A 7,967-nucleotide genomic window follows, 5' to 3' on the forward strand; every position below is an offset into this window, starting at 1 on the left:
GTCTACTTGATCGTCAAATACTTGATTTAAACAGTCACATAAAATATAATGTAATATTTTAGCTTTGTCGTTTTGTATTTTTGACTACAACATAAAATATCATATTCACTAATTTATCTTATGCAGCGCAATTGGAGGGGGGGCATTGGATATTAGGGGATATTGGGTTAAGACTGCCTGATTGTTACAGATCTTCAAGATATAACATTTTTTAATTGTTAAGGTCAATTTCAAAATAACGTTTATCTAACGGGTACAGCTAATCCTCCGGTGCCGTTTGACAGCTGAATTGTCCTCTGCGCCACATATTACCCATATTTAATTTTCATTATTTGAATATTTTGGATTTCATGTTTTGGTTTTTATGGATTATATTACTGTGATTAGTGCCTACAACATACAATATAATAATTGAGTCCTACTAAATTTTAAGTCACTGTTTGGGGGAATACATATCTCCCCATAACTTAAATCAGTATTAAATACAAATTAAAAAATTTATCAGGACCACCATAAATATATGACATATATTTATTTTTTCCCTATATCATACTTGTTTTATAAACATAACTTAGTTTTAATGTTTTTTTGTAAAACCATTAATCAAGTAAAATGTATCTGAAATCTGCATACTTTAATAAAAGTTGAAAATCCATTGTTTCCTTTTTTTTTTTTTTTCAAAACCTAGCTGTTTTTAACGGCGACTATTGTAAACAAATGGTAGGTATCACAAACTTTGAATATTATAAGAATCTTCGTATATTACAATGTATGGTTTTAATATCTATTTTTTTATCGAAAACGAGGTGTTTTTCTTAACATATTTTGTTTTGCAGTTGTTTTTGTCTTTAAATGTTTGACCTACTTTATTTCTTGCACGGTAGAATCCTGGTGTTTTAATAATTGTAGCAGATGCCCTGATACGTCTAATTATTAATATTTTACGTGTTACATTTAAAAGGCATTTTTAAACAATACTTTTTCTAAAATTTAATAGGTACGACATTTTCCCACAATCCGTGTGGTTTTAAATTGCGCGGTTATTTAACAACATGAAAATATGTTAAGCAACCATCTATATTCCCGTAGCTTCAAATTTTTATACATCTTATGTTTTGATTATTTAACATTTATTATAGATACTTATTTTTCTAATTTAGTCCTAATAATATTGAATGACTTATATTATTTAACATTCAAAACCTTATTTTCTTTAGAATATTTCTTTAATGTACGTATATGTGTATATTATCATCAAAAACGGTTTTGAGACATTTTATTTAGTGATTTTAGCCGGGAAGGTTTAGGCTATACAATTGAGTTCTATACAAAATTTACCCTTGCACAAAATTAAAATATATTTTTTTTTTTGAAATTATGTTTTTAGCAGGTAAAAATGTACAGAGTCGCAAATGATGATTAAGAATATTATTTGTTTTTTATTTTGGATTACTTTACTTTTATTAATAATAAAATATTAAAAATGTAAATTAAAATTTTTAAGTATTTTAAATGTTTTAACAGAAGAGTAGTTATATTTATAAAATAACTATAATAAAGCAAAAAAATTATGTATATACATTATGGTGGTCGTTAATTTATTTCGATTCCGGTTGGCAAAGTATAGAAATAGTTTTGAAATGTTGAAAATAAATGCCCTAACTTTTTCAGATTTTTTACTTAAGAATAACAGGTGCCGCAATTTTAATTAATAAGTGATTTTAGCTGAGAAGGGTTAGGCTATAAAATGTGATTCTATGAAAAATTTACCCTTGCACAAAATTAAAATACTTATTTTATTTGAAATTATGTTTTTTGTTTTGGAATATTAATATACTTTTATTAATAATGAAATATAAAATACGTAAATTAAATATTTTAATTATTTTAACAGAAGAGTAGTTATGTTCATAAAATAGTTTTAATAAAGAAAAAAAATATGTATATACATTAAAGTGGTCGTTAAATTATTTCGACTCTGAGGGGTAAAGTATAGAAATAGTTTTGAAATGTTGAAAATAAATGCCCTAACTTTTTCAGATTTTTTACTTAAGAATAACAGGTGCCGCACAGGGCCTCAAGATTTTTATTGAAATAACATTGTTATTACTTATTTTCCAATAATTGTTTTATTACAACGGCTAATTAACTGAAAAAAAATGTTCAACTATTAAGAATTTTCGGGAATTGGTGCCGGTACAAATGAGAATGTAGATAAAAGTATCCAATTAATTTCCAATTTATACAAAAACATTTTTTGCATATTCAATATTAATAATGAATACTTCTAAATCTAGACTGTTTCAATGATATCTACATTATGACTCGTGTTTACATATTATTGTATACAGGGTTATTCTTTTAGCATGAACCACTCAATATCTCATAGGGTTTAATAAGAAATCAAAATATTTTTTTCCATATTGTTGTTATACAATGTGATCTCAATTTTTCACAAATTTTTTTTTTTTACCTCACTCCCAACTTAGTTTTTATGATAGCAACTTAAAGAGTTACGTATATATTTGAATAACTTTTTAAATTGAAAATAATTAACTTTGAAACTCTTTTAACTTTTAAAATAATTATTCAAATCTGGTTATTGACAACTCATAATGTTTAGTAACTTTAATAATACTAATATGTTCTGTGATAGCTATTTTAAAATAATTGGTGCGATAATTTGTTTCATCAAAAAAAAAACTATACGTATATTAATGTGTACAATTTAAAATCTTGGAGCATCCAACACTCGTATTTATTTTTTATCTATTTACACTGCTACAGCAACATCAGAAAAACTGTTCAAACATTATAATACACAACGGACAAAACAAAATATGAAAACAATTTGTTTTTGCATTATTATACTAACAGGAATTTGTCATTTGTTTACATTACAACAGTCGTTGTGAAATAGTCAAATAGGTAAATAAAGTTACTGATACTAATTAAATCATTAAAGATTTAATTTGTAATTTTTTGTTTATTATTTCAAGATGTTTCAGAAAAAGTGGTAGTATTATGTTCGTTATTTATAATAATTATTAAATGCAAATTTAAAAATTTATCAGGGTAACATCAAGGTTCTTAAATGTGGGAAAATACAAATTTTTTTTAAACATTTTTAGGTATTTAACTTTATTTAAATGTAAATTTTTTATTTTAATTAAAACGTCTTTTACATTCACCGCACAAAGTCCAGAGATACATTTATTAGAGCATTTGTTTTCTCGGTTTCCATTATAATCTTTTTTTTTTTTTAACACAAAAAGAATTGTTAATTTTTACAATAGAATGTATATAGTTTTATTGTTGTTTTTTTAAATTGAATGTAAAATGTTATCTGCTTGTATTGAGGCAGTAAGCAAATGAAAATACGAGCTAATTTTTTGTAACAATTTTTTTTTTGATACTTGTGTTTGAATGTATTATAGAACGTTATTTTATAATAACTGTAAATATATTATGTGCAGGCGTGTGGTGGAGTGAGATAAGGTGGCAGTGTATCAACACACAGTCGTCGGTTCGAATCTCGGCCACTGGCCGTTTGTTCTTGCCAGGTATAAGCCCAAAAATGCCAAACAAAAACGTCTAAGCCCCGATCGATGGAAATAACGGACGTTAAACGTATGAGTGAAACATACAAGAGTGAGATTACCTGAATTAAAAATGTTTTATAATTATAGCTTATTACAAGGAGTTATTGTAAATTCATTTGTTGTGTAAATTGTACTCCAATATTGTATTGTTGGTTTTTTTTGTATGGTTTTAAGTTGCACGGTTATTTTTCAACACAAAAATATGTTGTTGGCAAAGTTAACGTTTCGTTTTTACAACAACTGTTGCTATGTAAATAAATCGCAACACCTGTTAGAGTCGTATACTTATAATTTTAAATGACTAATTTAAAGATCATATTAATTTACATATCTTTGACTTAAAAAAGTAAAAAAAAAATATAACCATAACGATTATTCTACATTTGGCTACAATTCCTATTAAACACATTATAACACTTACGGACAAAAAACCTAAATCTACTACAATGTATTCAACCCAAATTGAGTTTATGTATTTATTTTTATATTATAGCTGTTATAATGTAACATAAAATTGTTGTTTCACTCTTGAGTAAGATTTGTGTAAGAAGTGTACCGATTTATGCATAACTTCATTAATATTATCTACTTGGTCGTCAAGTATTTGATATGGATAGTCACATAGAATATATTTCAAACTGTGATAATTTAGTATTGTGTTTTTGTATTTTTGACTACAACATAAAATATAATATTTACTAATTTATCTAATAAAGCGCAATTGTAGGGGTGGGGGGCATTTGGGTAAGGGCTGCCTGCTGGTTACAGATCTTGAAGCAATAACATTGTTTCAGTAATAAGATGAATTTCAAACCTACCCTAACTTTTTGTTTATTATTTCAAGATGTTTAAGAATATTTTTGTATTGTATGTTTTGTATTTAACTTTATTTTTATTGTAAATTTTAAATATCAAATATAACGTCTTTCACATTTACCGTACAAAGGCTAGAGACACGTTAGTTAAAGCATTTGTTTAATTGGTTTGTACTTTAATCGATGATGTTTTAAAATAAAAAGCATTTTCAGTTTTTACAAGAAAATGTGCATAGTTGTAATGTAGTATTTATAATTAATGGTAAATTTTTATCAGCTTTGATTGAGGCAGTGTAAACAAATTAAAATACAAGCTATTTTTTTGTTGCAAATTTTGTTTTTATGCTCGTGTTAGAATGTATTGTAAAACGTTATTGTTATATTAACTGTGAATGTATTGTGTGCGAGCGCGTGGTAAAATGAGATAAGGCGATAGTGTGTCAACACACGGTCGCCGGTTCGAATTTCGGCCACTGGCGGTTTGTTCTAAGGGGGGCAATTGTCTAGGGTAAAAATTGCCACCCGCACCTCTTTCTGGGGCCAACTTGTTTGGTAGCGTTTAGTCGGCATTAAAATGTATTAGCTAAACTCTAGGGGAAAAATTGCCACCTGCATTATTTCTGGGGCCAACTTTTTTGGTAGGCATTCAAAAATAAGCCCAAAAATGCAAAACTAAACCGTCTAGGCACCGATGGGTGTAAATAACGGTCGTTAATCGCAAGAGAGAGACATATAGTGAATGTATTGCGATTTCCTAAACCAGAAATGTTTTAAAATTATAGCTTATTACAAAAAGTTTTTATAAATTAATTTGTTGTGTAAATTGTACTCCAATATTGTATTATTGTTTTTTTAACAAAACCAAGCTTTTTTTCACAGCGACTATAATAATGTAAACAAATGGTAGGTTCTCCATATGTATCACATACAAAGATTCAAATTCTATGAATCTTTGAATTTTATAATAACAATTTGTATAGTTTTTTTAACTTATTTTTTTATCGAAAACGAGTTGTTTTTCTTAACATATTTTGATTTGCAGTTGCTTTTGTATATAAATGTTTGACCTATTTTATCTGTTGTTGTTTTTTTTTCCACAATCGCTTGCAGTGCTTTTTATAAAATTATAAATAATACATTATTTTTCTACATTTTAAATGGTTTTAAATTTCATGGTTATTTGTCAACATGAAAACATGTTGTTGTAATGACAATAATTCACAACACCTCTAAGAACCATAAACTGCAAATTTTTAACGACTAGGAACTTAATTTACATAATTTTGACTCTAAAAAAGAAAAAAAGTAGGTAAGAGGAAATGTGGAGTCCTCCCGCCCAAAACTTGAAATTTCAGTACTTTAAAAATAACTAAAACTGGTTTTGGTATTCTTAATTAAAATATTTAATGAAATGTATGTGTTACGATTTAAGTTTTAATAGTTGCCATCCAAAAAAGTAAGTTGAGAGGGGGTAAAAACAAAAAAAATTTTTTTTATAATTTAAGTGAGAGCTGTCATATAAGCTGTATATAATTTAAAATCACTGTTTGAGCAAAAATATACTAACCAAACCAATGAAAATGATAATTTGTATTTTTTTTTTTTTTTCAAGTTGACTAAAAAAATATGTTACTTGGGAATATTTTTTATAATATAATGTAATAAAATAATTCATTCTAAAATCCGTTTATAATTATTGTAAAATACTTCTAACAAATTAATATTTTATAATTATAGCTTATTACAAGGAGTTTTTGTAAATTCATTTATTGTGTAAATTGTACTCCAATATTGTAGTTTTGTTTTTTTATTTTTATCAAAACCAAGCTGTTTTTCACAGCAACTGTTGTAATGTAAACAAATAGTAGCTGCTTCATATGTATCACAAACAAAGATACATATTCTATTAATCTTTGAATTTTACAATTATTTTTAGCAGTTGTTGTGAAATAATGGTGTTGGATTATACGCATGTATAACTTGGTGGAAGTTAGTATTTAAGAAGAAATAAAAACACAACAATAATATGATTGACCATAATACTATTAAACATAAAAACACACAGTATATATACAAAGAATATTATAAACAACGTACGTTGCAGTTATAACAGCATCCGTAGAAGTACCAGACACCTTAATATTATGGCTTGTGTATAATAAAATCTAGGTCACAAATGAAAATGGTCCTTGTATCAAACAACTTTTATATATTACATAATGATTTCTATAATGTTCGCATATACTATTATATTTAAAGAGAAACCGTTGCTTGACGTTTTGCTTGCCATAAAATTGTAGATGACCCCAACATGAATAAATGTGCCGAAGTTGATCTCCTTGTTTCTAAATCTCCGGCATAATCAGAATATGTGAATATTCTTAAATCTAAATTATTATCAGATTTATAAGCCAATCCGTAATAAATTGTATGTTTTACGTATCGCATAATGCGTTTGACCATTGATCAATGAGCATTAGTTGGTTTTGCCAAAAATCGTGACACAAAATTGACTGCATATGCCAAATCTGATCTTGTTAATTGTGACAGGAATAATAAACTTCCCACAGCTTCTCGATACGGTACTTGACCTTCTTCTAGTACTGTTGAATCCGCGTGAACATCCAATGTCGTTGACTTATCAATGGGTATTGAAATTTCCTTTGCATCTAACATATTAATACGTTTAATAATAATTCTAGAAAAATTAGTTTGACAAATAAATAATGATCTATCATCTAACATCTTAATTCCCATACCTAGAAAATAATCCATGGTACCAGTTTAACTTATTTTTCTAGTTTTGACAATAATACCTGTATTTTTGTTTTACTGACTGACGCAATGAGACCATCATCAACAAAAATAGCCAAAAATCAATGTTTTATTATTATCATGATTAGTGAAAACCCACGAATCATATTTACTTTGAATTAAATTGAATTGTAATAGGACATTTTTAAACCATGAACTCCAACATCGTCGAGATTGTTTTAATCCATACAACGATTTACGTAATCTGCAAACCCAACCTGAATTGTCATCATATCCGATCGGTTGTTCCATATATAGTTCGTCTTTTAACATACCATAAGAAATTTTGTACCAGTGTCAAATTGGTATAATTCCAATTTCTGAGACGCATTTATGGCCAAAATTGTTCTGATAGATTCAAATATGACTACAGGTGAGAATGTCTCGTTATAATTTATTCCGTGTCTCTGTCGAGAACCTTTTACAACTAATCGTGCCTTAAATCTAACAATATGCCCGTTAACATTGTACTTGATTTTGTAAACCCAGGAACTATTTAACACTTGCTTTCTTACTGTAGTTGGCACTAACGTCCAGGTGTCATTAGTATGCAATGAATTTATTTCGTCGTCCATGTCTTGAATACAATTATTTTTGTACTCACAACTCACAGCTTCATTTTAGTTTATTGGTACGATGTCCAAGCAGTAACAAAATGGGTTAATTTGAAAAAAAATATAAGGACTTAAACTTACTAAGATTAAATAATGGTGAGCAATTTCGACAGATGGGATGA

Source organism: Adelges cooleyi, unplaced genomic scaffold (assembly GCF_023614345.1).
Source record: "Adelges cooleyi isolate 19-005CV unplaced genomic scaffold, UGA_ACOO_1.1 ACOO_flye_CR_arks_rails_tigmint_CR_PRNA_1, whole genome shotgun sequence".
NCBI classification, from domain to species: Eukaryota; Metazoa; Arthropoda; class Insecta; order Hemiptera; family Adelgidae; genus Adelges; species Adelges cooleyi.